The sequence below is a fragment of the Lepus europaeus genome, chromosome 2 (genome assembly GCF_033115175.1).
Source record: "Lepus europaeus isolate LE1 chromosome 2, mLepTim1.pri, whole genome shotgun sequence".
Classification (NCBI taxonomy): domain Eukaryota; kingdom Metazoa; phylum Chordata; class Mammalia; order Lagomorpha; family Leporidae; genus Lepus; species Lepus europaeus.
Genome location: NC_084828.1, coordinates 3,819,832 through 3,840,150, shown reverse-complemented (window position 1 = coordinate 3,840,150; position 20,319 = coordinate 3,819,832). Strand labels below are relative to the sequence as shown.

Genomic DNA, 20,319 nt, shown 5'->3' with positions numbered 1-20,319 from the left:
CAGGAGCTTCTTCCAGGTCTCCCACGTGGGTTCAGGGGCCCAAGGACTTGGGCCATCTCCACTGCTTTCCCAGGCCACAGCAGAGAGCTGGATCGGAAGTGGAGCAGCCTGGACTCGAACCGGCACCCACATGGGATGCCGGCACCGCAGGCAGGGGCTTTGCGGGCTACGGTTCGAGTCCCGGCTACTTTTCACGCTTTTCCTCGCTCAGTGGGCAGTGAATCCCTCAGGGGCAACCTCCCAGGGCACAGCCCCTCTCTCTGGCCTCTGCCTTGCGCCAGGCGCCGCTGCACACCCAGCTCTCTGGGACTAAGGCAGCGCACAGCACCGCGAGGACCTCTGTCCCTCAGGGCTCTGTCTGTCCAGCCACTCGTTTCCCACGCACCCTGGAAACCACCTCTGGGCAGGCGGCTGAGCACGGCTTGGGCAGCGGTGTGGGCTCTGGTGCAGGTCCCTGCGTTCCTGGGCTGTGAGGCGGAGAGGCGCGGCGCGGGAGCTGCACCCAGCGCGTGCTGCCAGGCCACCGTTCCTCCTGCTGGGCGCTGGCGTCCCCTGAGGCCTAACCCACGGACTCCCTGCCCCGCTCTGCCCACCTCCACAGCCGGTCTGGCAGGGGCAGCAAGAGGACCGGCAGGCAGACTGCCCCACCCCACCGCTCGGGGGCTACGCTGGGGAGGTGCATATGTGTCCCCGGAGCCCGAGCTCCTGCTCCCCCACCAGCTCTGCCCGTGGTCGGGTGCACGGTGGGAAACGGGCCTTGGAAGATCCCCGCAGACCACAGAGGACAAGGGGCGCTCGCTCTGGTCTTGCGGCTGGAGAGGCCCCGGGGCGGCCGCCTGTCCCCAGAGCTGTGCCCCGGCCAACAGTAACGCCAGGCAGGGGCCCCGGCGGCTGCAGCCCTCGAACTGCGTGTCACGGCCCGAGGCCCTTAGCGGTGGCCCTGGGCCCTGTCCTGGCCACTCTGCAGTTCTTAGCGAGGATCAGGCGGCACGGCCACCGGGGCGGTGGGAGGCCTCAGCTTCCAAGCCTCTGCTGTTGGGGCAACATCCCACCGGCACTCGCGGTGTCCCACTGCAGAAGGCGGGGGGTGAGGGGCTCCAGATTGCTGAGCCCGGAAGAAACCCCAACAGAGGCCCAGAGGGAGAGAGGGCTTGGGGAGGACTAAAGTGCAGGCCGCTCCACGGGGACGCCGACCCCAGGCAAACTCCGTACACGGGTGGGTCTGCGCCCGTACACGGGTGGGTCTGCGCCCGGGACGCCGACCCCAGGCAAACTCTGTACACGGGTGGGTCTGCGCCGCTGGGAAGCAGCAGGGGCACACGGCCTGGAGGCTTGTAGGAAACTCAGCCCCACCCAGACCTGTGGACTCGCTCCAGGGTGTGGCAGCGCTGTCTGCAGGGCTCACAGGTGGCCGTGTGGTGGCTCAGGTCTGAGAACCCTGGGACACTCACAGAAACACCCACCTGCACAGAGGTAACCATGAGAGACCCCAGTCTCCCTCGGGAAATCAAGTTCATTATGCAGTCACCGTGGCTCAGGTACATCCAACCTGGAGGTAAGGGGACGGGGTGGCCAGGCTAGGTTCTTAATGACAAGTGCAGCTTGCCCGGCAGGCGCGACAGGTGTTAAAAGCAAGTTCAGGGTCCGGCGCTGTGGCGTAGTGGGTTAAAACCCCAGCCTGCAGAGCTGACATCCCATATGGGCGCCAGTTCTAGTCCCAGCTGCTCCACTTCCAATCCAGCTCCCTGCTACAGCCTGGGAAGGCAGTGGAGGACACCCAAGTCCTTGGGCCCCTGCACCTGTGTGGGAGACCCGGAAGAAGCTCCTGGCTCCTGGCTCCTGGCTTCGGATCTGCGCAGCTCCAGCCGTTGTGGCCATCTGGGGAGTGAACCAGCGGATGGAAGACCTCCCTCCCTCTCTCTCTCTCTCTCTCTCTCTCTGTCTCCACCTCTCTCTGTAACTCTGTATTTCAAATAAATAAAAATAATTTTTTTTAAAAAATGAAACAAGTTCAAACAAGACGCCCAGGGGCCGGTGCTGCGGTGCAGTGGGTTAAGCCACTTCCGTTATCAGGTGCTGGTTCGAGTCCCGACAACTCTGCTCCCAATCCAGCTCCCGGCTAATGCACCGGGAAGCAGCAGGTGATGGCTCACGTACTGACCCCGCGTGGGAGACCGGATGGAGTTCCTGGCTGCCGGCTTCGACCTGATCCAGCCTGAGCTGCTACAGCCACCTGGGGAGTGAAACTGCTCTCTCTCCAGTGAAACTCTCCTCGCTCTCCCCTCCTGTCACTCTGCCTTTCACATACATAAATAAAATGAAATGCAAAGAAAGTCCCAAATGCAGTCCGATGCGGGATGTGGGCATTGCACCTGCTGCGCCCGAGTGCCAGGGCTTCCGTCCGACAACCAGAAACCTGCTGAGAGCTGAGCACTGTGGGAACGAGTGCGAAACGCGTCCAGTGTGCTGCGGTGCTGTGTGGCTTCCCCCCAGAGGTCGCCCCTTCCACGGTTCCTGCGCCCACAGCAACCACGGCCCCACAACACGAATATTTGTCTTGACTCTTCCGAGAGAGGGAGACCACGTCCCCGTCCTGTCATCACAGCATATTCTCTCTTATCCGCTGTCAGCAGCCGCTTCGCCGGCCAGTTTATAAACTAGAGTTTAACCACAGGAACACAGCGCCCAGGAGCACCTGCCACAGTCGCCATCCCCGGGGGTCTGGGAACGGAGCCCCTGCGGAGTGTGTGTGTGTGTGGGGGGGGCTGCTCAAGCATTTACAGAGCGATACGACAGGGGTTTGCGGCCAACCCTGGCTGGAGGAGTGGACGCGCCAGGATCGGCCAGAGCGGGCGGCAGCTGGGCGGGGCACAGTTCTCACGGTCAGTCCTGTCTGCCAGTGTCACGTGAGCCAAACTCGTCACAGTGAAATGGCTGTGCAGCAGCGCGGGCACTGCCCACGTCCTCATCTCCCGCTCGCTCTTCAGGTCCGGCCACTCGAGTGGTCTCGGGCGTGTGCCCAGCCCAAGGAGCATCTTCCCACCTAACCTGACCCAGCTGTGCTGGACACGGAGCCCTCTGCCCTTTGTCTCTCCTGGGCTGCGCCCCCCCCCCCCCGCCTCTCTCCCTGGCCACCCAGCCCGGGCTGTGGCTTCCCCGTCCCCACCACGGCCACACCCACCTCTGCAGCTCACACAGACCCACCCATGCATCCAGCTGCCCACCTGCACCTTCCCGGGAAGCCCTCCACAACTCCAAGGTCAAGGGTCAAAAGACCACCTGGACGCCCCTCCCACTCCCAGCTCTGGGATCAGAGCCGCCAGGGTGATCTGGAACCATCCCGCCTGCAGCCCCAGCTCCGCCTCCCTTCTCCACACCCACCTCCTGCAGGCCAGCTCTGCCCCTGGCCTGCCAGGCTTCCCACTGACCCTAGGACCAACTCCTGGCCCTTCTCTGCCCCCCACTTGCCCCAGCCCCAGCCCCAGCCTCAAGGCCCGCGGCTTTGCACGTGCAGCCCCCACCCCGGCCCCTCCTCTCCGCTGTGTTTCTGTCCAAATCACGGCTGCGGGTTTCGCTCTCCAGGGTGCTGCCCGCTGTTCACAGGTGCGCATGCGCGTCACTTCTCTAGCCCCTCCACGTGTTTAGCGCCGCGAGGGCAGCCTGGACCATCGGCGTCCACTCAGCCCCATCCACAGCACCCACGCCGGCCACGGGCTTGACCCTCGATTATGGATTCGGCCCTATCTAGGGCCCTCCCCAGTGGCCACGCCCCCGGCCACGCCCCCCACACCCCCGGGTGTGGTCAGGGTCCCTGGTCACCCCCCAGGACCCCATAGCCGCAGCCCCGCCTCACCGCCCAGACACCCTCCTCCCCCAACCCCTCCGCCTCCTCCACCTTCCCGGCTGACTTCTCGTTCAGCGGCTCTCAAGACGTCACCGGGAGGCACGCACGCTGTCTGTGCCACAGATGTTCGACCAGGAAAGGCAGGCTTGGAACCGGTCCTCGGACCCACTGCCCTTGCCCGCTCCGGGGTGCTCGGCGCCCAGCACCCGTCGCGGGGAGCTGCTCGGAAAGGTCCCGTCTGCACCTGTGCAGCGCAGGCTCCCCGAGGTTAGCAGAGAGCCCTGCCCCACAGGAAGTGCAGCGAACACTCGAGCCGGTCTTCCAGGACCCACAAGGCACTGTGGGGCGAGGTTCCCAGGGCCCACGCTGTGGTGCAACAGGTAAGGCCGCCACCTGCAGTGCCGGCACCCCACATGGGCGCAGGTTCCAGTCCCGGCCGCCCCACTTCCTACCCAGCTCTCTGCTGTGGCCTGGGAAAGCAGAAGAAGATGGCCCAAGTGCTTGGGCCCCTGCATGGTGTGGGAGACCCAGAAGAAGCTCCTGGTTCCTGGCTTTGGATCAGCTCAGCTCCAGCTGTTGAGACCAATTGGGGAGTGAACCAGCAGATGGAAGCGCGCTCTCTCTCTCCTTCTCTCTCTCTGGCTCTACCTCTATCTGTAACTCTGTCTTTCAAATAAACAAATTAAAAAAAAAAAAAAAAAGGAGTGAGGTCCCAGGGCCCCACAGTGACCGGCTCTGGCTCACAGGGACCCCGGAAGGCAGCCCCACCAGTGCATCCCCATGCAGGCAGCCTCCTCGGGGACCCACCCTCGACACTGAGAGTTCCCAGCTACAAGAACTTCCAAGGACAGACCTGCAGGGGCAGGTGTGGTGGTGCGATGGGTCAGGCCACGTGGAACACCTGCATCCCACGGCGGCGTGCCTGGCTCAGCCCCACCACTCTGCCTCCCACCGGCTTCCCGCTGAGCATCCTGGGACCATGGGGGGTGCCTGGCTCAGCCCCACCGCTCTGCCTCCCACCCGGCTTTGCTCTGAGCATCCTGGGACCATGGGGGGTGCCTGGCTCAGCCCCACTGCTCTGCCTCCCACCGGCTTCCCGCTGAGCGTCCTGGGACCATGGGGGGTGCCTGGCTCAGCCCCACTGCTCTGCCTCCCACCGGCTTCCCACTGAGCGTCCTGGGACCATGGGGGGTGCCTGGCTCAGCCCCACCGCTCTGCCTCCCACCGGCTTCCCACTGAGCATCCTGGGACCATGGGGGGTGCCTGGCTCAGCCCCACCGCTCTGCCTCCCACCGGCTTCCCGCTGAGCATCCTGGGACCATGGCAGGGTGCCTGGCTCAGCCCCACCGCTCTGCCTCCCACCCGGATTCCCACTGAGCATCCTGGGACCACGGCGGGGTGCCTGGCTCAGCCCCACCACTCTGCCTCCTGGGAGGCAGGGATGCTGGCTGCAGCATGTGGTCCCTGTCCGAGCTGCTGCGGCCATTTGGGGAGTGAACCAACAGATGGAGAATTCTCTATCTCCCTCTCCCTCTTTCAAGTAAATGAACACAAAATAAATATTCTTAAAAACATGTGCAAGTGGGGCCAGCCTTGTGGCGCAGCGTGTTAAGCTGAGGCCTGTGATGCTGGCATTGCCGGTTCGAGTCCCAGCTGCTCCACTTCTGATCCAGCTCCCTGCTGTGGCCTGGGAAGGCAGCCGAGGGCAGCCCAGGTGCTTGGGCCCTGCTCCCACATGGGGGACCTAGAGGAAGCTCCTGGCTCTTGGTGCGAGGCTGAGAGGGGCTCTGCGCTGGGCCTGGACCAGCGGCCACTCACTCCCAGTCTGGCATCTGCAGGCAGGGGCCGAGGGCACTGGGGTCCCTCCCCACACCTGGGACGGTTGGCCAGTGGGAGGCTTGCGTGAGTTTTCAACACACAGCACGGTCCTGCAGGAAACCCACCTGGAGCCCTCGTGAGGTTGCCTGAGTCACAGACACGGAGCCCAGGGCAGGGCAAGCAGGGGCAAAGCCGGCCCTCAGCCTGGCCCCCGGGGTGGGGGAGGGGGTGAGGGTGACCCCAAGGAAAGGGCGCGGCGTTGCGGGTCCCAGGCAGTGAGGGCAAAGCGGGACTTCAGCACAGGCGAAGTTTTGTAAAAGATTCTACGAATTGGCCGTGGACCCACAGAAGCTACGTGTTCCTGGGGCACCATGATGTCTGGTACAAGCAGAGGTCACGTGGTGTCCCAGCTAAATGCCTGCTCCCCACATGCTCATCTCCCTGGGCGAAAACACCCAGAATCCTCTCTTCTAGGGTTTTTTTTTTTTTTTTTTCTAAGATGTATTTTATTGGGGCCTGGCACCGTGGCTCACGTGGCTAATCCTCTGCCTGCAGCGCTGGCATCCCATATGGGCGCTGGTTCTAGTCCCGGTTGCTCCTCTTCCGATCCAGCTCTCTGCTGTGGCCTGGGAAAGCAGTGGAGATGGCCCAAGTGCTTGGGCCCCTGCACCCATGTGGGAGACCTGGAAGAAGCTCCTGGCTCCTGGCTCCAGATTGGTGCAGTTATAGCCATTGAGGCCAATTGGGGAATGAACCAGTGGATGGAAGACCTCTCTCTCTGTGTCTCTCTGTCTGTAACTCTACCTCTCAAATAAATAAATAAAATATATTTTTTAAAAAATGTATTTTATTTATTTGCAAGCAGGGTGACAGAGGAGACAGAGAGATCTTCCATCTGCTGGTTCACTCCCCAGATGGCTGCAACAGCGTGAATTGGGCCAGGCTAAGCTGGGAGCTGGAACCCCATCTGGGTCTCCCATGTGGATGGCAGGGGTCCAGGTGCTCGGTCCTTCTTCTGTTGCTCTCCCAGGCCATCAGCAGGAAGTTGGATTGGAAGCAGAGCAGCCAGGGGTTGAACCGGTGCCCTGACATGTATAAGTGCCGGCTCAGCCTGGCCCACGACACGGGCCCAGTTTTGTTAGTTTTAAAAGCACAGTGCATCGTTGCCGGCCACGGTCACCCTACTTACAGCAGAACACCAGCCCTTCGTACTCCTGCTAGCTGCAACCCAGCAGCCACTACCCAGCCGTGCCCTCCTTACAGACCACGTGGATGTGACCAGCAGAGGCAGGAGGCCAGGAGTGACCAGCTGTGCGGCCCTGGGAGAGAAAACCTCAGGTGGCCAGAGAAGGGGCGCTGGGGAGGGCACACTGACTGCACGAGACCTGCTCGTGCCCGGCTGCGCCCCTCCTGGCGCGCTCCCCGTGGCTTACAGAGGTGAGGGCGGGCGAGAAGCTGGGCAGCCAGGGTCCTGCCCCTTCCTGCAGGCGGCCAGGCGCGCTCTACAGCGCCCCCCGCGGCGGCCCGCACGGCAGCACCCCTGTGACCCGGACAGCTCCCAGCCCGCTGCAGTTGGAGATCATCACCGATTCACACCAAGTATCAGAAGCAGCCAGGAGCCAGGAGCTTCCTCCTGGTCTCCCATGGGGTGCAGGGCCCAAGCACTTGGGCCATCCTCCACTGCACTCCGGGCCACAGCAGAGAGCTGGACTGGAAGAGGAGCAACCGGGACTAGAACCCGGTGTCCATATGGGATGCCGGTGCTGCAGGCGGAGGATTGACCAACTGCGCCATGGCACCGGCCCCAATAAGTAAATCTTTGGGAAAAACCCTACGTTGAGATCGCACGGGCGTGGGTACAAAGCGAGCCTGTGTAGCCCGACCTCACTTTTGCTGTAGATTCCTGTGACCGCCAGAAGTCCAGATCCCGAGCTGGACACGCCCCGTGCAGAGCCTCGCCCCTCCCCCTCCAGCTAGGCTGCTGTCATTTCGAGTGTCATCAACCGACACAGGGCCCTCGGGGGTGGGCCTGGGTTCACTCGACGCTGGGCCCAACGCCTCCCGGGCTGTCCTGTGGCCGACGGACACGCCCACGGCTGCAGAAGCAGGTGCCACCCCATTACGCAGGGCTGCGTGCTGCTCGGCGCTCAGGCCTGGCGGTGCACGGGCGTCTGCACGCGACTCAGAGCGCCCTGCCTGGCAGAGTGGCTCCTCTGCACCGTCCCGGGACCTGGCGGCCATCACTGGCTAAGGATGCTGAACCACCTCTAGCTGGACAGCGGCCGCAGAGCCCTTGGTGACGCCCCCTGCCGGCCCCGTTCCTTGTGGCAGGGCAGCCTGGCCGGGCGCAGTGAGCAGGCATTCTAGGGGGAGCCTGGCCGGGGGCAGTTGGCGGGCATTTTCTCCCTGGCTGCAGCCACCCTCCCATCCTCCTCTGCGGGGCGAAGGGGTTTAACTTCGGGGCGTGGGGGAGGGTCCGGCCTAGTGAGCGTCCTCTCAGTCCTAGGTTCCACGGCTGAGACCCTGAGGTCTTTACCTGCAGCTTTACGCGTCGGCTGTACGCTGGGAGCGCATCCTCACACGCGCTGTGCGGCTCGGGCTAGGGCTCACGGGTTTGGCTTGCGGCTGTCCAAACCCCCTTGGCCAGTGGACGTGGCTCGGTCTGCGGGCCCCGGGTCTGCTCTGCCGACCTGTGTGCCCGTCTCCCCCCTGCCCCCAACGCGTGTGTGCAGTGGGGTCCGTGCGGCCGTGCGCGGCTCCCCTCCCTCCCTCTCTCTTCTGTGTCAGGGCCGCCCTGGCTGTTCCAGCTCCCTGCCACACAGACTTTAGCACACTCTTGTTTACAGCCATAAAAAGCTGGCCGAGATTCACGTATCTAATTTTAGCAACATTTTCTTAACCCAATAGACCCAAAACACTATCATTCCAACATGCAGGTATATAAAATACTACTAGAGGTGTTTTGTTTTTTTTTTTTCAGGACTAGCATTGTAGCACAGCCGGTTAAGCTGCCACCTGCGACACCAGCATCCCCCATGAGCACCGGTTCGAGTCCCAGCTGCTCCACTTCTGGTCCAGCTCTCAGCTAATCCTCCCGGGAAAGCACAGAACACAGCCCAAGCACTCAGGCCCTGCTACCGACACGGGAGTCCAGGGTGGAGTCCGGCGTCGATGCAAGGAGATGGTGAGTGCCTGGGGATTTCCAGGCTCCTGGCTCCAGCCTGGCCCAGCCCTGGCCGCCCTGGCCATCTGGGGAGTGAACCAGTGGATGGAATATCGCTTTCTCTCTCTGTAACTCTGCCTTTCAAATACATCTTAAAAAGATCTTTTGTCATACTGTTAACAATCCAATATGCATTTTAAAAATGATTTACTGGGGGCGGTGCTGTGGTGTAGTGGGTAAAGCCACCACCTGCAGTGCCGGCATCCCATATGGGCACTGGTTCGAGTCCCGGCTGCTCCACTTCCAATCCAGCTCTGCTGTGGCCTGGGAAAGCAGCGGAAGATGGCCCACGTGCTTGGGCCCCTGCACCCACGTGGGAGACCCGGAAGAAGCTCCTGGTTTCGGATCGGTGCAGCTCCAGCCATTGTGGCCATTTGGGGAGACACTGGATGAATGACCTCAATACCCACCTCTGCCTCTGCATAACTCTGCCTTTCAAATAAATAAGTAAATCTTTCAAGACAATAAAATAAGAGAAGGGCGAGGCCACCCGACCTGCGGCACCTGCCAGGGGAAGCTTTGCCTCGCCCGGGCTAACGGGGGAGCAAGGGCCAGCGGCACGGATGCCCCTCCCCACTCCCCACCCCCGCTCAGCTGGCACAATTCTGGCTGGAGACGGGGAGCAGGGCCTTCCGTGGGAGTTCTCAAAAACGGGATCCATTTCTTGGGGGAACAGGGAGGGGGGTGAAGCGCGGCTTTGCTAGTCCGATCCTGAAGACGAGGCACAGGCACAGCAGTGGCCGCCAGGAGCCCAGGTGGCCGGCCGAGGGGAGGCGTGGACCCTGCGAGAGCCCGGGCGAGCGGCGGTTTGGGGGTCCGTGAGCTGGCTTTCCGGAGGGCCACAGACCCGGGGGGGGGGGGGAGAGGTCTGCCAGCCACTAGTCTACAGCATGCCCCCAGATGCCCACAGCATGGGCCAGACGAAAGCCGGGAGCTGGGGATTCGGTCCAGGGCTCCCACGGGAGTGGCAGGAAGCCCACCGCTCGAGCCATCACCCGCTGCCCCGGGGCACGTGCACAGCAGCAGGGAGCTGCACGTGGAGTCTGGACTCGATCCCGCACTCGGATACAGGATGCGGGCACCCAGCCGCGGTCCTAACCTCCCCGCACTCGGATACAGGATGCGGGCACCCAGCCGCGGTCCTAACCTCCCCGCACTCGGATACAGGATGCGGGCACCCAGCCGCGGTCCTAACCTCCCCGCCCTCGGATACAGGACGCGGGCACCCAGCGCGGTCCTAACCTCCCCGCCCTCGGATACAGGACGCGGGCACCCAGCCGCGGTCCTAACCTCCCCGCCCTCGGATACAGGACGCGGGCACCCAGCCGCGGTCCTAACCTCCCCGCCCTCGGATACAGGACGCGGGCACCCAGCCGCGGTCCTAACCTCCCAGCTCTCGGATACAGGACGCGGGCACCCAGCCGCGGTCCTAACCTCCCCGCCCTCGGATACAGGACGCGGGCACCCAGCCGCGGTCCTAACCTCCCCGCCCTCGGATACAGGACGCGGGCACCCAGCCGCGGTCCTAACCTCCCCGCCCTCGGATACAGGACGCGGGCACCCAGCCGCGGTCCTAACCTCCCCGCACTCGGATACAGGACGCGGGCACCCAGCCGCGGTCCTAACCTCCCCGCCCTCGGATACAGGACGCGGGCACCCAGCCGCGGTCCTAACCTCCCCGCCCTCGGATACAGGACGCGGGCACCCAGCCGCGGTCCTAACCTCCCAGCTCTCGGATACAGGACGCGGGCACCCAGCCGCGGTCCTAACCTCCCCGCCCTCGGATACAGGATGCGGGCACCCAGCCGCGGTCCTAACCTCCCCGCCCTCGGATACAGGACGCGGGCACCCAGCCGCGGTCCTAACCTCCCAGCTCTCGGATACAGGACGCGGCCTCCCCGCACTCGGATACAGGACGCGGGCACCCAGCCGCGGTCCTAACCTCCCCGCCCTCGGATACAGGACGCGGGCACCCAGCCGCGGTCCTAACCTCCCCGCCCTCGGATACAAGCCGCGGGCACCCAGCCGCAGTCCTAACCTCCCCGCACTCGGATACAGGATGCGGGCACCCAGCCGCGGTCCTAACCTCCCAGCTCTCGGATACAGGATGCGGGCACCCAGCCACGGTCCTAACCTCCCCGCCCTCAGATACAGGACGCGGCCTCCCGGCACTCGGATACAGGATGCGGGCACCCAGCCGCGGTCCTAACCTCCCAGCTCTCGGATACAGGATGCCAGCACCCAGCCGCGGTCCTAACCTTCCCGGGCCGGTCCTGGGGGTGCCTCATCGGGCCCCGCCTTCCAGTCCCGCCCGGCTCCTCCTGACTTGAGTGGGAGTCCATTGCCCCGGTCAGTGCTGGGGACGTTCAGGGTGGCCCAGGCGGCTGCCGTCATCATTTACGAGCGTCTCGAACGTGACGGGGCTCGTGCCGAGTTTCTCAGTGCACCTGTCGGCGCCACTCTCCACCTTTGAAGTCCTGCCACGAATTCCCAGGTGTGCGCGCGTCCTCCGCGGGCTTGCACCGCAGGGCAGCAGTGGCGCGAGGGGACGACAGCGCGGCTCAGCCCCCAGGGTCACCCCGGGGCCTTCCTCTGCGTACACCTGTGCCCCCACTCTTCCCAGCCCCTCACGTCTTCACTCTTACCCTGGCCCCCACCTCCCAACCCCAGCACCACGTTGGTGAAGCCGATGACTATAACACTATGAACCTACATATTTCTTTTCTTGTACGACTCTTTTTTTTTTTTTTTTTTTTGACAGGCAGAGTGGACAGTGAGAGAGAGACAGAGAGAAAGGTCTTCCTTGGCCGTTGGTTCACCCTCCAATGGCCGCCGCGGTAGGCGCGCTGCGGCAGGCGCACCGCGCTGATCCGATGCCAGGAGCCAGGTGCTTCTCCTGGTCTCCCGTGGGGTGCAGGGCCCAAGCACTTGGGCCATCCTCCACTGCCTTCCCGGGCCACAGCAGAGAGCTGGCCTGGAAGAGGAGCAACCGGGACAGGATTGGTGCCCCGACCGGGACTAGAACCTGGTGTGCCGGCGCCGCAAGGCGGAGGATTAGCCTAGTGAGCCGCGGCGCCGGCCCTTGTACGACTCTTAAAGCCGACGGATCACTGCTTTATGTAGGTCTTGGGTGTGGCTTTGCCATGTGCTGCTCTTCCAAGCAAGGGGTGTGTCGCGGGGCTGGTATGTGTGCAGGGGCGTTGTGTGTGTGTGTGGCTGTTTGTCGTGGTGGTGGTGCAGCTCGGGCAGGCACGGCTGCCCACATTCAGCAATGTCTCGGTTGCTCCGCAGTCAAACCACCGAGAGGGGCCGTGGCTCTCGCTGTGTCCAGCGCCACCCCAGCCCGGCTGCCCACCAGACCGACACGAGCCGCCTCCTGGGCCTGCTCCTCCTGAGTGTGTGGCTTCCTGCTCTCGGTCTGTTTCCTGGATCCAGCAGGTGTGTGGGATGCGGGGCTCCAGGTCTGTGCGGATCCCGACTCTCAGCTCACAGGCCAGAGCAGGACCCCGGTGGGCAGCTGACGTCTGCTTCCCCGGCTGCTGGCCACGCTGCGTGTGCCACCCTCACCCCGCTCCCCAGGCGTCTGTGTCGGCTCAGCGCCCCGCAGGCTCTGTGCCTCTGCCTCCAGCCGCGTCACCGACTCAGCCCTGCCTGAAGGTACCCACGGGCAGCGACACGCAGAGCTGTCACCTGGAGATGCCCAACAACAGAACCGCGTCCAGCGGAGGTCACACAACGCAGGCTCGCCCCGGGAAAGAGACAGCGCGTCTGGAAACCCAGGCTTCCGCCGCAGGCGCGCTCACGAAGCCAGGGCCGGCCAGAGCCGCCTGCGCTCACAAGAGGCTGCAGGCCTGGACAGCTCCCAGAGGGGCAGCTCGGCCCCGCCCGCTGCGGTCAGGAGCCCCTCTGCGCCCCAGCTGTCCTGGACCTGTGCCCAGCTCCACACCCCCTCCCCGCTGGTTCCTTCTTCCAGAAGCTGCCCCGGTCTGCGTGCCCTGTGCGTCACAGCGTCACAGGTGGGCCCTGGAGAGATCAGGCCGGGCGAGCGGGGTGATGCTGCTGCCCCGGGATCCGCCGGTTAGCAAGCACACTCAGAGCTGGCGGCTGACGGCCCGCGTCCCACCCTGGGGTGCTAGGCAGAGTCCCAGCTGCAGCTCCCGACCCCAGCTGCCTGCTGGCACGCGACACTTCCGGGACGCAGAAGTGACGGTTCAAGGCACCGGGCGCCTGCTACCTACGCAGGAGACCTGGGCCGAGTCCCAGGCCCCAGCCCCGGCCCTGGCCAGCCCCAGCTGCTGCAGCATTTAGGGCGCACGTTTTCTGCTTCTGTGTGTGTGTCTGCCTGTCTCCTGTGATACCTTCCGCCCTGGGAGGCCTGTAAGAAGACCCTCGTCAAACGCTGGCTCCCGGAAGTGGGACCTCCCAGCCCCAGACTGAGGAGAAATACACAGCACTCCTTTAAAACCACGCGGCCTGCGGCATCCTCTCACGACAGCAGCAAACGGACTGTGAAGCTCCCCCTCCGACTGCCACGCTCCTATCCAACCGTCAGCTCGCTCGGGCCGGCGCTGTGGCACGGAAGGTTGCCTGCGTCTCCGGCAGCCCATGTGGACCCCGGTTCGTATCCCGGCTGCTCCACTACTGATCCAGCTCCCCACTAATGCGCCTGGGAAAGCAGTGGAAGATGGCCCGAGTGCTTGGGCCCCTGCACCCACATGGGAGACCTGGAGCTCAGGGCTCCTGGCTTCAGTTTGGCCCAGCCAGGGCCATTGCAGCCGTTTGGGGAGTGAACCAGTGGATGGAAGCCCCCTCTCTCTGCCATTCAAATAAAATATATATAATGTATATATTTATATATACTATATATAATTATACATATTATATATTATATATTATATATATATATATATAAAAGACATGGGGCCAGCACCATGGCTCACTAGGTTAATCCTCCGCCTGCGGCGCTGGCATCCCATGTGGGCACCGGATTCTGTCCCGGTTGCTCCTCTTCTAGTCCAGCTCTCTGCTGTGGCCGGGAGGGCAGTGGAGGATGGCCCAGGTGCTTGGGCCCTGCACCTGCATGGGAGACCAGGAGGAAGCACCTGGCTCCTGGCTTCAGATCGGCACAGCGCTGGCTGTAGCAGCCATTTGGGGGGTGAACCAGAGGAAGGAAGACCTTTCTCTCTGCCTCTCTCTCTCTCTGTCTATAACTCTACCTGTCAAATTTAAAAAAAAATTTTTTTTGAAAAAAAAAAAGACACAAATGCCCTTCTCTCTGAAGCCCTGCTGGCCACAAACGCCACCCTGCACACAGGAACGCCACCCATGTTCCTCTGACGCTGCGCTCGGTGGCACCGGGGATGCCCTGCGGGTCCCACGAGCTCAGGCAGGGTTCACACTGCACAGAGAGGCCCCCCCAGGGCTCCCGGCCCTAGCCGACAGCCACACCTACTCGGAGGTTCACTTGGAGCTGGGCCTCCTGGGGGCGCCTGGTCACTGGGGAGGCGGCTCGGAAGGCTCTCATGGGCCAGCTCGGAAGGCGACCTCCTCCTCACCTGCGACCGGCCCTCTGCCCACTCCTGCCACCGCCGCCACCGCCCGCCAACAGTGGGGCCTCCTGACCCTGGACTGTGAGCTCCCAAAACGTGAGCCCCAGTACACTCCGTCCCCCAGGCCCCCGGCTACGGCGAGCACAGCCGTGGGTCACACTCAGGCTCCCTTGGTCACAAAGAACCCGGCAGGACTCACGTTGGTGTCCTCACCTCCTGCTCTCTGGAGCAGAGGATGCGTCCCCGTACCACGCCCACCACCTCGACACCCACCCCCAGCCCCAAGCCCCGAACCCTGTCCTCAGTGGCCAGGTCCTGGTCTCCTTCCCACTTGCTGGATGCTCCTTGCCAAGAGAGGCTGCCCACACCCCTCGTCCAAGGCTTCCATGGTGACGACCTAGGCAGGCACCCCCATGGATCTGTCACCTCCAGAGCCAACATCCAACAGGACCCTTGTCCCCCCCCGACCCCCACCCCATCTTGGCAGCTCCAGCTGATGCCCGGCACCAGGCACAGCAACCTCTCTGCCAATATCCTCACAACAGCGTTTTATAGGGGGCCGGCGCTGTGGCATAGTGGGTGAAGCCACAGCCTGCAGTGCTGGCATCCCATATGGGCGCTGGTTCGAGTTCCGGCTGCTCCACTTCCAATCCAGCTCTCTGCTGTGGCCTGGGAAAGCAGTGGAAGATGGCCCAAGTCCTTGGGCCCCTGCACCCATGTGGGAGACCCGGAGGAAGCTCCTGGCTCCTGATCAGCCATTGCAGACATCTGAGCAGTGAACCAGCGATGGAAGACTTCTTCTCTTTCTCTCTTTAACTCTGCCTTTCAAATAATAAATAGATCTTAAAAAAAAAAAAAAAAAAAAAAAAAACAAAACAGGTGACAGAGACATGAGAATCATGCACCTGCTGGCTCACTCCCCCAGCGTCCTCCACAGCCAGGACTGGGCAGGCCGAGGCCAGGAGCTCCACGCAGGTCCCCCATGTCCTGGAGCTGTCCCCTCCAGGCGCAGCGGCAGGAGCTGCATGGGACACACAGCAGAGTCTGACGTGGGATGCAGGCGTCCAGGGCGGCTTGCCCCACTGTACCATGAAGTCTTGTTCACCCCGGTAAACACAGCTACCGGCACCTGAGCGCCGGGGCAGGGCCGCAGAGCTGACCACGCCCCTCCGTGAAGTTCTGTGTCCATTTCCACGGAATGTAAGCCCGAGGTTACCTGGGTGCGCTTCCAACGCCCTCCTGGCCTCCCACTGTCAGCTCACAAGTTTGCCGCTAAGTCCCGACTGTCCGGGACCGCTATAGTTGTGCTGGCTTCTCCTGCCCTGAGCTACTATTATAACAATGGCAACGCTACCGGTGACAAGAGACGCAGTGTGCAGGGGCGGGCACCATGCCACAGCGCTCCATCTGCCACTTGGGACGCCTGCATCTCAAACTGGAGCGCCGGGCTGAGTCCCAGCTGCTCTGCTTCCAATCCAGCCTCCTGCTGACGTGTCTGGGAAGGCAGCTGATGGCAGTCCAAGTGCTCAGGCTCCTGCCATCCATGCAGGGGACCCGGATGGAGTTCCAGGCTCCTGGCTTCGGCCTGGTCCCACCTTGGCTGCTGTGAGCACTTGGGGAGTGAACCAGCAGATGGAAGGTCTCTGTGTGTCTCTCCTTCTCTGTGTCAAATAAAGAAATGGTTTTATAAAAAAAGATTTTGACAGAGTTACAGTGAGAGGGAGAGATAGAGAGAGAGAGGCCTCCCATCAGCTGGTTCACTCCTCAAATGGCCGCAATGGCTGGAGCTGGGCCGATCTGAAGCCAGGAGCTCCTTCCAGGTCTCCCACACAGGTGCAGGGCCCCAAGGACTTGTACCATCTTCTACTGCCTTTCCAGGCCATAGCAGAGAGCTGGATCGGAAGTGGAGCAGCCAGGACTAGAACTGGCGCCCATATGGGATGCCGGCGCCATAGGCAGAGGATTAACCCACTGCGCCACAGCACTGGCTCCAATAAACATCTTAAAAGAAAAGCCGCCTGCGCATTGGTAAGCAATCTTCCAGCCCACAGCTGCGGTTCAGGGAGCAGACAGGGCTGTCTTCCCTGAGTCAGTTCGTATCAAGTCTGTGCAGACTTCTTCCCACGGTGCAAGTGTGACAGCGCTGTCCCAGGGAGAACGGTGGCCCTCGGGGTCCTATCTCCCCACCCCATGAGCACCACACTGCCCTGGCATCACATCTGGTGGACCCTGAGCCTCCCACACCACGGCCACGGCCGACACGGAGTCTGCACAGCTGGCAGAACTGGGGGAGCCGGGGGAGGACCTGCCTCCAGGGCCCCGGTGCCCCACACCGGCACGGCCGTCCTGTCTCCTCTCCACTGCCCACCTCCCTCCAGACCTCCAGCCGCTGCTCCCCGACTTCCCCTCAGTGCCCCTCCCGCCTCCCCCAGTTTCTCTTTCATTTTTTTTTCCCCTTAAAGATTTATTCATTTTATTTGAAAGGTGAGTTACAAAGAGGGGGAGAGGTCTTCCATCTGCTGGCTCACTCCCCAGATGGCTGCAGCAGCCGGGGCTGGACCAGGAGCCAGGAGCTCCTTCTGGATCTCCCACAAGCATGCAGGGGCCCAAGCATTGGGCCATCTTCTACTGCCATCCCAGGCCATAGCAGGGAGCTGGAGGCGAAGTGGAGTACTCGGGACTCGAACCACTTCTTATACGGGGGGCCGGTGTCACAGGCCACAGCGGCGGGCAGGGGATTCCGGGGACCCTGGCACCTCCACTCCCCTGGGGTCGGGGGAAACAGGTAGTCTGTAAAGACCCAGATCTGGCTGCCACCCCTGCTCAAAGCCCCCACCCCCTCTGTTTGCTCAGAGCCTTCCCACCCTGGGCCTCTTCCTGGGACCTCCTCACCCCCCCACCCCCCACGGCACTCATCTAGGTAGGTTCCAGAGGTGGTCCCTAGCCACCGCCTGCCCCTTCTCCACACCCACGCTGGTCCTACCCAAGCTTCACCCTCCGCAGGCTGCCCTGCCCACCCCTCCTCCATCGTGGCGTCCCCAGGCCTGGGCTCTCTCACCCTCTGCAGCGCCGGCCACCATGGGCTCAACACGTCCATGGCCCAGCACACGGATGCCTGCATGAATTGGCAGCAGGTACTGTCCACGCTGGGGGGGTGGTGAAGAAGCACCCTGGGCATAGAGGTCCCGGCTCAGCCCCTCGCACTCCCAGACCCCACGGGTGACCAAGTCGGTGGGCAGCGGTCGCCTTTTCTGACCACCTGCAGGGACAGTGCCCGGAACCAGCACCCCAGGTGCACGAGCGCCCCCTGGGACGTGGGCGAGCCTAGACCCGAGGCTGGCCTTCATGCACCTGCCTCTCAGCCGTGTCCCACACAGAATGCCCTAGAATGTTCTTTCCTGGCCACTTTGGCGCAAGCACTCGAACCACGGAGAAAACACGGTTTCTCTCCCCGTGAAAACCCGACCACGGCCATTCACCGAGTGAGCAGCCGCCCGGGAGGCGGCCGCGGCGGCGGCGTCCAGGTCCCAGACCGGGCGCAGGGCGGGCCCGGGGCTTGCCTGAGCCCCCCGGGAAGAGCCGGCATTTCGGGGGCGCTGCCCGAGGGTCCCCCCGGGTCGGCCGCTCCGGGCGCCTTGCAGGCCCAGATCCGCGAAGCCCGCCTGGGCGGCTGCAGAAACACACACGGGCGCGCGGGTCCCCGCTCCGCCACCGCGAGGCGCCTCTGGGGACCCGGGGCCGGGGCGATTCCCGGGCATGTGCCGGGGGACAGGAGAGCAGGTTCGCCGAGCGCGCACGGCCAACGGCTGGGGCCGACAGGCGGGCCGCTTCCCGCGTCCCCACCCGCGCTCCCCACACCGCCCGCCGGCCCGGGGGTGGGGGAGGGTCACGCGCGGCGCCCCCACCTGTCCGCGCAGGCCCCCGGCCGCCGCCACCGAGGCGCGCGGGAGGAGGAGGCCGGGGCCCGTGCCCACCGCCCCGAATCCGCCCTCCCCGCAGACAGGAGGCCGGGGGTCCGGGGCCGGCACCCCGGGCTGCCCAGGCCCCCGGGAAGGCGCCGCCGCCGGCGCCGAGGGCAGCGCAGACCCCGTCCGGGGCCCGCGGAGACGCGGCTGGGGGCGCGGGCGGGGGGCCCGGCGGAGGGGTGGGCGGCGGGCCCCGCCCCGCGCGGTCCAGGGCTGGGCGCGGGGCCCGGCCGCGGGCGGCGGGCGGGGGTCCGGCCGTGGGCGGGGGGCGCGGCCGGCCCGGCCCGGAGCGCCCGCGACGGCGGGACCCGGCGGGCGGGCGGGCGCGCGGGGCGATCCCGGAGCGGCTCCGCGAAATCCAGCCGGGTTTTGACTCCGATCGCCGGCGGCGCCGCGGCCGGCGAATGTAACAAAGAACAGTCGGCATGGCGGCTGGACCGGGGCGGCGCGGGCGGGCGGGCGCGGGCGGCGGGCGGCGGGCGGCGCGGGGCGCGGGCGGCGGGGCGGCGGCGCGGGCCGCGGCCGGGGGCGCGCGCCGGGGGGGGCGGGCGCGGGCCGGGGGCTTTACCTGCCTTTGGAATGTGCAGAGAGGGGTCGGATCCGGACTCCGGGTTGCGATCCGCTCCGGAAACTGCGCAGCACCGGAAGCCGGGGGGCGGCTGCGGGGCATTGTGGGAGTTGTAGTTTGCGGGGTGCGGGAGGCGCGGGGCCGCGGGGCGGGAGCGGGGGGCCGCGCGGCGGGGGCTGGGGGCGCGGGGGGCCGCACGGTGGGGGCGGGGGGCTGCACGTTGGGAGGTGGGGGCTGCACTGCGAGGGCGCTTGGGGCCGCACGGCGGGGGCTGAGGGCGTGGGGGGCCAAACGGTGGGGGCGCGGGGGACGCGGGGGTCCGCGCGGCGGGGGCGGGGGCGTGGGGGGCCGCGCGGCGGGGGCTGGGGGCGCGCGGGACTGCGGGCCGGAGCGAAGGGGGCTGCCCGGCGGGGGGCGCACGGACGTTGTGGATGGCACGCGGGCGTGGGCAGCACGTGTCGGGCAGCTGACGGCGTGGATCGGGCGCGACAGCTTCGAGGGCTGCGTGGAGCCTGCGTTTATCTGGGGGAGGGGGGCGAGGAGTGGTGATGGCGCGGGGCGGGGGTCCCATCTCGGACCGGGCGGGTCTGGGCTTTGCCGCACAGTCCTGATTCCTGCGTGTAGCTTACGGGACGCCCCCGCCTCCCCATTCCGGGTCGTCCACGCGGGGCGCCGCCTCTGTGGCCCAACGAGTCTTCCGAGTGGACCGGGGCCGGCGAGGGCCGCGCTGGGGTTGGAACCCGGCCCAGAGCCGCTGAGATCCGGGCGGCTGGACGTGAGCTTGTTCCTGGCCCCCGGGGTGTGGGGGCAGCCATCGTGGGAGGGGAGCTGCTCCCCCCGGCTTGCTGTGGTCGGGGGCGAGCGGGAGCCGGCGAGGGAAGGGGGATGCCCTGACCCCGGCGAGGAACGGGCTCCACGCCCACTGCTGGGAGCGGCACCAGTGTGCGCGGCCGTGACCCCGCCGGCCCACGCCTGCCTGTACCCCTGTATTTCCGCGTCCAGTCCTGTGTGGCCGCGCTGGGCGCAGCGCCCCGGGACGAGGGCGGGTGCTCTCAGGGTGCAGCCGCCCAGCCAGGGTCTCCAGAGGTAGAGGTCATGCAGTGCATCCTTAGGGTACCTACAGGGTTCACCAGCGTGCAGCCCCTTGCTAAGGCCCAGCACCTGCGCCATCCAAGGGGAGACTGGCGCGGCGGGGCGCGTTCGCAAGGGGCACCACGTCGGGCGGCGCAGGACAGCTCGGATCTTCCCGCCCAGCTGCCCACTGCCCCGCCTCCCTGCGCCCCAGGCCTGACACCCCCACCGCCTCTGTCCCTCCAGGTCTTTGGTTCCCTCCAGGAACACGTACTTCCCCA

The 20,319-nt window shown here is 64.9% G+C and overlaps 1 protein-coding gene across 2 annotated transcripts in view; it reads right to left on the bottom strand.

Moving 5' to 3' along the window:
* PRDM15 (PR/SET domain 15) overlaps positions 1 to 19,020 on the bottom strand; it is a 60,066-nt gene extending 41,046 nt beyond the window's left edge. Inside the window, exon 1 of one of the 2 annotated variants that reach the window (XM_062204822.1) lies at positions 18,972 to 19,020. The gene's annotated coding sequence lies outside the window, so the exon portion shown is untranslated. Of the gene's footprint in view, positions 1 to 18,967 lie in introns of both variants that reach the window. The other variant, XM_062204825.1, reaches the window with a different exon arrangement.
* Positions 19,021 to 20,319: the final 1,299 nt, after the last annotated feature.